Source organism: Harmonia axyridis, chromosome 2, assembly GCF_914767665.1.
Source record: "Harmonia axyridis chromosome 2, icHarAxyr1.1, whole genome shotgun sequence".
NCBI classification, from domain to species: Eukaryota; Metazoa; Arthropoda; class Insecta; order Coleoptera; family Coccinellidae; genus Harmonia; species Harmonia axyridis.
In genome coordinates this window covers 3,750,806-3,761,823 of record NC_059502.1, presented here as the reverse complement: position 1 = coordinate 3,761,823, position 11,018 = coordinate 3,750,806, and the positions used below count along the sequence as shown (strand labels likewise).

Below are 11,018 nucleotides of genomic sequence, written 5' to 3'. Positions count from 1 at the left end.
TATCGATATGTATCTATGATAATTCTAATTACATGTATGTAGTCAGTTTGGAGTCATTCACTTCCTTTCGACTTGTTGCCGGCTCAACCCCCCTGGAAGGCTCGTGAAACGGTGCCACTTTTCGTAGGAAGGGGTATAATTTTTCCTTCCCCCACCACCCGGACAGGTGTACGCGGTTCTTGAAGCAGAACCATGCGGTAGCCACTCACTCGTCCGGCACAGTCACAACGTAGAAGTCGATTGTGCTTGTTCTCTACCAGAAGAGTTACCACGCGCCTCCTAGATCAAAGAGGAACAACCCGCGAACTGCAAAAGGGAGGTTAGGTGCAAGTAGTACGGCGGTATTTCGGGTTCCTGCAGTACTTTAGAGTGCGTTACTACCGAAGTACGGCGGTAAAACGCGGTGAACTCTGTGCGTTTTTTTTTTTTGGTTTGGTAAGACTGGAGAGTGGTTGTCTGGAAAATTTGGAGTGTTATGTGTTTTTGACGATGACGAGACGGAAAACTTGATATGAGAAAGAAACAGTGATTACGAACTGAAGTTATTACGGGTTCAGTGTTGGTTTTTTTTTTGGATTTTTGTTAGTTTTTGTGTGGAGGTGAGTTTAACTGTAATAATTAAAAATTGACCAAATCGATTGTCAACTACATCTTTATGATCCGAAAATTTTGAAATTCAAATCAATGGTTCTACATGACAAAAATCGTAAGTTAAATCAACCAAAACAACAAATGAAATTCTATAATGAAAAAAATAACAACAAGAAAACAGCTAACAAATCATATGAATGAATTAATATTTAGGCTAGCGTAGGTTTCGGAATTTGTGTTTTTAACAATTTCAAATTTAGATGTAAGAATTAACTAAAATTTGTACACAAATTTCATTGACTAAAAAATAAGATCTGATCTGAACTTGATGGCCAAAGGTTTTACACAGACTTCGTTTAGGTACAGAAGTAGCGATGTAACCATAAAAGTCATAGATTATTTATTCCATGGAGTATCCATTGGAATACCTTTCATTATTGCTTAACTGCTGAGATTCAAGCAATTCAGAAAAAAAGGCTTTTCGATACTCAAATTTAGCGATATTTACATTTTCCTTAGTTTCGCGCTTTGTCGCCTGTTGATATCTCCGAACTAAATCATAGAAAACTCGAAATACCAGGACCTGAAAAGATTCTTCGAAAGATGGTATGGTTGTGTATCAATCGAAATATAATGTTCTCGATATTCCATGAAAAAAAAAACAATAATATTCGGTGATTTAATTGAAGTCACCATTTTTCTTCTTTGGTGATGTTTCTTAACACTTTTTTTCGGGAAACTCATATAAAAATCGATTGGAATAAAGTACAAAAGTGGTAAAATCATGAGATATCTAGTGACTTGAATCTTTTTTCGACAAATGAAAAACAAAATTAGTTATTTTCTTAAACGGAAAACCTCAACTCATAAGAAATAAAAATCATAAATCATAATGTTCTTTGTTCCCAATTCTGAAATTACCAAAATATTGATGATACAAATTCGCATTGGAAAATATTGTATTCAATATCATTCTATCGATAATTCAAATTTTGTGATTGTATATTATCAAGTTGATTACTTTTTTCAACACTCAATTTTCTGCTTCGAGCCTTTCAAATTCGAATATAGAGGTTTTCAAACTTTTGTATTTTTGTAAATTTGTAAATAAAATTACATGAAAAAATCTGCAATATTCGCAAGAAAATCATATAACTAGATGCACATATTTGTTTAATTTTATTTTTTGATTTTATTCTATCCAAAACATCAATTGAAATTTTGTTTCAATGAACAGTTACAGAAGTTAATCCTTAAGAACTAAAAATACACAGTTCTCATTGATTTGTATAATATTTTTCCATTCAATATCTATATGATATTTGAATAAGAAAAGAGTGTATTTGAAGATTTGCTACTAATCATGATTTAAGTTAACAAATGTATTCAATAAAAATATAGATACTTTTTAAAAAATGCAATGGAAATTGATTAACGGAAATCCATTCATATCATGTCCTAAATTTTTTAATAAACGGAAAGAGCTTTGAACAAGATTCTGTCATAAATGAAGCACAAAACTATTCTAGTTTTATTAACCTTTCAAGTCCGATTGAAAATATTCTTTTCAATTGATAAGTGATAAATTTCAACACTTCCAATTTTTAACATTTGAGCGTTATGTTGTATCGAACTGTAATTTTAATCATTGATGAATCTCTCATCTCCTGTTATACTGGCAGTAGATTGAAATACGCGCCAACACAAACAATAAATCAATCACCGATTAATAAATCTCTCAGATATAACTAATGATTAATTCGCCAATAGATTGAGTTCCAAAAATGATCAAACCTAACAGTCCTACGCACCTTCCGAACAAAAGTATGTTGCATGAAAAATACACAGGGTAATAGACGTATATCAAATAGTTATGGCTTATAAATAACAACAATTACGTAAGTTGAAATTACAGCTTGCATGTAGCCTCTGGCAGTATAATTTCTACGGTGTTATTTGCTCCCTTTTGCGAAATGAAGAGCTTTCCATAAAGAGGCAGAAAAATTTAATAAGAGCAGTATATCAAATTTGAATTTAATAGAGTAATTGGGAAAACGGAGATCAATCATGGTTTTTGTTTTTTGAATTTGTTAATATGTACGTGGGTGTGTGATAAATTTGGGAATAAATATTTAAATCATGAACTTTAATTGAAATTGGATTTCCTTTCATTTATGTTTATTTTGAGGAATATATACAGAGTGTTCCTAAATTGAAGGAACGAACGAAATTGACAGAATCTCCGGATCATTTCAAGAAAAAAAAAAGTCTTCGAAATATGAACCCGCAAATGATTTGTTTTCGAAATACAGGGTGTTAAAATTTGATTTTTTTTCAATTTATTTCTCGTAGCATCTTTTCTTCACAAGATTTTCAACTTAAATATAATAACAATAATAATTTAAAACAGACGAATTAAAAACAATTTTCATGTGCGTATTGAACATTTCTGAAAAATTTGAGAGGATCTAAAAAATCTGTGAAATAGTCTACTTCGAAAATAAATACATACATTCAAATGATAATTTATTAATAACTTTTTTCTTATAAAAAAAAATTCAATTTAGTGAGTTTACCCATTTTATTAATTTATTTTGGAATGGAATAATTTGGGAAATACGTAAACCAAACTAGGATCATACCAAAATACTTTGTCCGCAAATTCAAGGTTACTAGACCGAATACGAATCGAATTAACTTTAACCTTGTGAAAAGTCAAATGTATTCAGGAATTATCTCAGTATTAGATAAAAAAACGTGGTGTTTGGCGCAAAACAACGCTCAATAGGGGAGATAAAAGAATTGTAATGAAATGCAAGCATGGAATTATACACTGAGCGATGTCTAGCAATAGCAATCTTTGGAATATCGGCGAATACGCACACAAGGATCTTTGGTCATTATTGAATTGGCATTGTAACAAAGAAAAGGGCTGGTTTCAATTTTGTCTTAATTATTTTCGAACCCTCAACATATGGTAGGCTCCTGTCACTAGGTTCTCGTCACCGTCTGAGGTTAGAATTGAAACCTGAAATTATACCGTCATTTTGAAGGCTTTGAGGGTGGTATTTTATAAAAAAAAACGTTCTGACCACGCATTGAAGGCGATAAAAAACTTAGTCAGAGAATCGTGTATCTGGTATGATCTTTAAGTGGATTTTTTCTAAGAGTGGATTAGATTAATTATTATTCCATTCGAGATTCCATTTGACATTTCTTTAGTAGCATTTCATTCGTGAGCAATAGTATATTAAGCGTCGAAAAGAAAAAGAGAGTCCTTGGATAATTTTAAAAAAAATGTCCAATAAACATAGGCCCGCGAACACTTTGTTTTCGAGATACAGGGTGTTTATTGTAGTTTTACTTCTTTGTGATGATTATGTTAGTTTATCGAATCTCTACAGATTGGGCAATAAAATACGAAAACTCATAATTAACTTATTCATCACAGTTTACTAACTGGATCTTTACAATAATTTGAGTTTTCCTGAGGATTGGTAGCAGATACGATAAAATTTCAAAAAACCAAAAAGTGTTTTACTGAACCAAAGTTTCTTTCTTCAAAGTTTTCTCTATCACCATATATAAATTTGTATTCAAAACTAGCATACATCATGATGAAAACTTCAAATTTGAATATCTATGCAAAATTTGATTTGAATATTTTGTGGAAAGAAGTTGCTTTGAGAAAAAACTTGGAAAAAAAATTAAATTTCAACAACCTGTGTCTCGAAAACTAAGCTTTCAGGGGCCCATGTTTGTGGTGCCCCATACTAAAAAATATCCTAAAATAGATATTATTTTTTCGATTGGAATGTTACTTTTATCACTTTTAGCTTTTAAACGTTATATCCAATGTTACTTGCATCACTATTAATAGTAGTTAAAGCTTTGTTACCGCCGTGAAACAATATAATTTCAAGTCACCAAGTGAATAACAAACAATTATATTCAGTAGATCATTAATATTATTATTAAAATAACCGTCAGTTTCAACCATAAGTGTCAATGGTGGGACACGTAAAAAAATCGATTTTCTGTGAAGATTTAACCAATTCTTTATTATCTATGGTTCTGGAGGCAATGTTGCCAACTGGTGAAAGAGAAACACGGTATAAAAAATTTCAAATACCTATAATTATTCACTAGAAATTAGGGGATATAGAATTGAGATATACAGTTGAAAGCTGTATCACCTAAACTAGGGAATAACGATCACATCTCCCGCAATTAAGACCCGAATCACGGATAAATCACATCTCCCGCGGATGACATCGACACCACCATTATCAACCATCGAATAACTCTACAGGGTTCCCAACGTAAGCGGCTCAGTTCGCACCTCGTTCTCACATACACCTGTGATATCGGTTCACGTTTAAATGTTGTTAAATTGAGCATTAGAGTTGTAATTATTCCGACATCATCAATAATTGCCGTAGCTGATTTATCGGAATGTCTCGTATTTCAGTAATTTCGATGAGTTAGCCTGCATTAAAATATTGCGTGGAATCTTACACGTGTTTCCGATCTTATCTCTCTCGCCTCTGAGAGGTTGCTGAATTTTAATTGGAGTCTGGTAGGTTAGTTCTTTCTGTGGTCTGGACCCGTACCTTACTGGCCCGAGATGATGCATCTTTCAATCTTGCAGCATCCGAGAGGTATTGATCCGTATTCTAGGCTACTTGGAGTTTTTTTTGCGTAAATGGTTCGATTTGTACTCATAGTCCATTTATTTTAGACATGACGTCATCGATGACGTAGGAAACTGACGTTGCCAGACTTTCAAAACAATCCTTTTACTGCTTACCAAACAAATTTTGAGATGCTATTCCGAAAGTTTAACTGAACACAGAAAGATCAATTGAAATTCATTCAAACTCTTGTATAATGTCTATTTTATATGAATGCTGATAGGTAAATATGAAAGAAACTGATGTAAAATAAATCAAATTCTTGTATAATGCGTATTTTATATGAATTCTGAAAAAAATCTTATGAGAGAAACAGATGTACTTATAAAGAGTGTTTTTTAGAGCTATAGAACTTTAAATTGCAATAAAACAACGATGTATTATTGGATTGACATGAATTTTATTTACCCGCAAGATAATCTTGTGGCATTACATTCTAAATATGATTTCTGGCTCGGATGTAGTCCAATCTGGATATCCAATTTTCGATGACTTTTTCCAACATTTGTGGAGGTATATCGGCAATAACACGGCGAATGTTGTCTTCTAAATGGTCAAGGGTTTGTGGCTTATCCGCATAGACCAATGACTTTACATAGCCCCACAGAAAGTAGTCTAGCGGTGTTAAATCACAAGATCACAAAATCACAAGGCCTATTCACAGGTCCAAAAGGTGAAATTATGCGGTCACCAAACGGTCTCTCAATAAATCGATTGTGGCACGAGCTGTGTGACATGTTGCGCCGTCTTGTTGGAACCACAGCTCCTAGACATCATGGTTGTTCAATTCAGGAATGAAAAAGTTAGTAATCATGGTTCTATACCGATCACCATTGATTGTAACGTTCTGGCCATCATCGTTTTTGAAGAAGTACGTATCAATGATCCCACCAGCCCATAAAGCGCACCAAACAGTCAGTTTTTCTGGATGTAACGGTGTTTCGACATACACTTGAGGATTAGCTTCACTTCAAATTCGGCAGTTTTGTTTGTTGACGTAGCCATTCAACCAGAAGTGCGCTTTATCGTATTCGGTGAAGTGCGCGATACGTATTCCGCACAGAACCATTATTTTTGAAATGATTTTGCACTATTTGCAAGCATTGTTCAGGCGTGAGTCTATTTATGATGAATTGCCAAACCAAACTGAGAATAAATCACTTGACAGCTATTAAATCGGTTGCCATCTTGAACAGTAATGCCAACTTAAAGTTATATACCTCGAAAAAAAACACCATCTACTCATACTAAATCGAAAACCAACGACTAAGTCCTTACACTAGTAATAACAGAAATTTATAAAAAATTGCTAGCAGAAAGTAATACGTTTTTTCCTTCTCATAAAACTATCTACTACCTTTTTCCACATTTCCACTTCAATACATATCTCAACACGTTTGTGGATTTGAATTACCTGAAAAAGGTTCATCCTAACTCTTATCATTAAAGAAGGTTTTATCAATGTATGAAAATAGCAATAAAAAAACATCAATCTATAATATAACGCAAAAAACCAATACTTCCCAATAAAATTCTCAGACTATAATTTTATTCGGCCATATGTTAATAATATCAATGTAAAACTTGTATAGCAGCAAATATTTACAAATAACATAATGATTTGTCACTTAATGATGTCGAACTTTTTGTACGTTCGCATACAGTCAAGATTTATCTCCTGACAATACATAAATCAAGTCACATATTTATTAAGTCCGTAAAGTAAATGGGTAATTTATCGACTGCCTTCTGCCTAATTATATCCACATCAGAGATAAATAATTAAATGGGTCGTTAATCAAACGACTACAAAAATTCGTACAAGAAGAATTATGAGAGAATAACATAATCAATATTGGAGTTTGCATGTTGATCGCTGGTGAACTCGGCACAAACGAGTTGAGGTGCATAAATATGGCACTAAAGGGTACGTTCCGACACAAGCATAGAATTGTTTCTTCTTCTTATTCTTGACATACCAGTTCTGACATTTATGTTTCATCACTGCTAATGAAATTTCCTACAACCACGCTTTTAACTAGTAGGTATTCATTAATTCATTTATACTGAAATCTACCCTAAAATTTCAATTTTTAATTATTGCTGAACCCTTTTTTACACTAGTGTGTTCGTGTCAATTTTTATGTCTATTTCTTGTGGATGATTATTGATAAATCTGACATTTTTACATGAAATTTCTGAGGTTTTGTTTATTTTTGTTGTTTTTCAAGTAAGATTTTTTTTATCCTTTTCGGAGATATAGGCCGTTTATTCTTAGTTTTTTTTCATTTATTTGTACATCAGGAAGCTGTGTGCAAAATGTGTGCCGCGCGAGCTCACAATCGATCAAAAGCAACAACGTGTTAATGATTCTGAGCAGTGTTTGAAGCTGTTTAAGTGCAATAAACCTGAATTTTTGCATCGATATGTGACAATGGATAAAACATGGCTCTATTATTTCACTCCGGAGCCCAATCGACAGTCAGCTGAGTGGACTGCACACGATGAACTGAATCCAAAGCGAGGAAAAACACAACAGTCAGCTCGCAAGGTTATGGCATCAGTATTCTGGCATGAGAAAGGTATAATATTAATTGATTACCTCCAAAAGGACCAGACCATCAACAGCGATTATTATATAGCGTTATTGGATTGTTTGAAGGATGAAATCGTTAAAAAACGGCCCCATTTGAAGAAAAAAGGGGTTGACTCATCAAGACAATGCGCGGTGTCACAAAACAATGAAAACAATGGCAAAATTGCATGAATTGGGCTTCGAATTGCTTCTGCATCCCTCGTATTCGCCAGATCTGGCCCCCAGCGACTTTTTCCTGTTCTCAGACCTCAAAAGAATGCTCGCTGGAAAAAAATTTAGCGCTAATGAAGAAGTAATCGCCGAAACTGAGGCCTATTTTGAAGCGAAAGACAAATCGTACTACAAAAATGGTATCGAAAAGTCGGAAGATCGCTATGATCGCTGTATCGGCCTCGAAGGCAACAATGTTGAATAATAAAATCGAATTTTGCCAAAAAAATATGTTTTACTTATGGTAGACTGGGGACTTTTCAATTGGCCTGTTATCCTCTAAAATTCAAACGCTTATTAAAAATAAAAAAAAATTGACTTCAAACTAAAAAATTAAGTCAAGCATGTATCTCTGAAGTAGTTCGAGTTGAAAAAAATTTTTACTCGAAAGAACTTCTCATTTTAACAAGAACTATCACTTCCTAAAGTTACGACCAAGAATTTCGAATCGCCCTGTACATTCAAATTAATCTATAAACTATTGAGAGTACAGCATCCAATATACCTATGTAGATTACCGAAAACGGTAGGTGAAAGAAATCAGAGTACCTAATACGTCAATTACATTCCAAAATAACCTTCCAAATTTCTCTTCCTGACCAATTTCAATTAATTTTAATTGCCGAAAAGTGTAAACAAAAAATAACACGGTACTTTTCTCTAGTCATTAGCCGGGTCTATTGCATAGATGACGAAACCACAAAAGGAAATAACAAAACCGCTGATTCAATCCGGCACAAATAAAGCAATCTCGAAAGGATATTATAACGAGCGTTAATTTGTTAACCGTACGGTAGGCAGAACGAAGGGATGAAAAGAACAGGGCGGGACTGAGGCCAGAAGCCGAAAGAAGAACTCATCAATTCTGTGGTTTCACCTCTCGGAAAGCCAGCTTTGGACGGGGGCAACATCTGGATGGGTGACCGATTGAATAAAATAATAACGAAATGGAGATAATAAACTAATAGCAATACGTAAATTGTATGGTAGAAACTCAGTTAAATTTTACGCGATAATAAACAATTCGAGTATTTTTTTGATTTCTTCTCGGGCAGATATAAAGTATCGGAATTCAGTAAATCGAATGCGATCAACATAAATTGGTCTAATGAGCTATTTTACGGCATTTTTCAGTTGTAAATATGGCTACGCTTGCCACATGGTTTTGTTGATACTTTAATGGAAAACCAATCAATTTGGACATTTGAATGTACCGCAATAAAACACTTGACTGCCGTGTTATTTCCAGTGGTCACTTTAATACGCAAATTTGTGGAATTGGTAATCACTGTTAGTACTCTCTCTCTCTCGCTCTTTTAGATAAGGGGACAGACTCACGATCTATACACTTTTCTCGCTATTGTTCTTGAGCTGTCGTTCATTCTGATTCAAGGTGTATGTTTTCAAATGAGAAACCTATGTAACGCATGTTGCGTGTGTGACCATTCTCAAGTGCTTATTATGTTATTCAATGTGTTACTTGGTTGTATATTATGCTTGAGTCCATGGGCGTAGCAGTGCTGATAATGCCCACCCTAAAAAATCTCTAATAAAAAGTTTGATTCGGTATTTACTTGATAATATTCAATTCCAATCGAAAATAAGCTGATAGATATTATATCTCCAGTTTTTAATTCCTAAATTACAATTGTTTCGCAAAACAGTTCTTCAGATTTTACATTTCTAATATATCCAAAAGTTTTTCTCTTGTTTCAAAGATTGAATGCACTTGATCGTTCTAAATCAGTAATTCAGTTATTGAAATTGCAATTTATTTAATTGAAAATAGGAAATATGTCAAATTGTTCTAAAATCAGATTAATAAACATAGATAGAGGGAGCTTATGTCATTTTCAGTAAGCAAATTTTGTCCCCAACATGAACTATCAAATTTGACATGAAACGCGCGGAAATGAAAACATATCAGTGATACGATATTTCACTCAATTCGCGAGTTTCTCCACAAAGAACGCAATTCTTATGTCCCATAGTGAATCAACGTTTTATATTAACTCAAAATATATTGAGATGAATACCTAAATATATCAGAAATTCAGAAAACAAACTTCCAGCATGTCAAACGACGTGAAACAACCGATGACAGTAGGAGAGCAAAAGTTGCCAAACCTTGGATTTCAGCAGGTAGATACAAAAAATAATAAATATTCTGCTTATTATAAATTCGATAATTAGGATAAATATCGTATTCCAAATATTCAAATTTGCATATTTAATCGGGAATCACTCAAATAAATATATTTCATTCAATATAATATACATTCATAACGATATAGTAAAATTGTGGATTTGAAAATATGTCACAATCCGACAACGTAATCTAACCATGTTGGGGACATGTAAAAATTGTCTATACTTCCTCTATCTATGTTAATTACTCTAAGAATTTTACCTACCAAAAAAAGGTTGTGGAAGAGTGAACAATAGTTCAAAAATATCCATGATGGCTATCTGCAAAAACAACCATAATTTTTTTTTTACCTAATTTCACCCCACAACGTAAAAAACTTTTCAACATAATTTTGGGCGAAACAGATGGAACATTCTTGTGCAAAAATTATCAATTTCTCCCGGTTATTCTGCGACCAATCTCAATCTGTCCATAACTGATAACAAAATTGCAAGATTGATTGTATGTCATAGCCCCCCTTTGTTGTTGAATGTCAGTAGGCGTATAGGGATATCACTCACACTTCAGATTTTTAATTGGGCCTGCAATCGGTTGAAATGAACATTTGTCACGTGCCTCAACAGACAATTGCCATATGCTCTGCGGCAACATGGAGAAAGATCTCTTAACGGCCTATGACAGATGGCGTTCCATCCTTCACTTATAGAGATACCTCGTTGAAACATATCAAGTCACAAGTTAATATATTTGAAAACTACCTCTGGTTACCTTGGAAGAT

General features: G+C 33.5%; 1 protein-coding gene across 4 annotated transcripts in view; it reads left to right on the top strand.

The window, feature by feature from the left end:
- The first annotated feature begins 223 nt into the window (after positions 1–223).
- The window catches only part of LOC123672681 (paired box protein Pax-5), a 154,401-nt gene continuing 143,606 nt past the window's right edge, over positions 224–11,018 (top strand). For all 4 annotated transcript variants that reach the window (XM_045606895.1, XM_045606892.1, XM_045606890.1 and 1 more), the window contains exon 1: positions 224–599. The gene's annotated coding sequence lies outside the window, so the exon portion shown is untranslated. The remainder of the gene's footprint in view (positions 600–11,018) is intronic.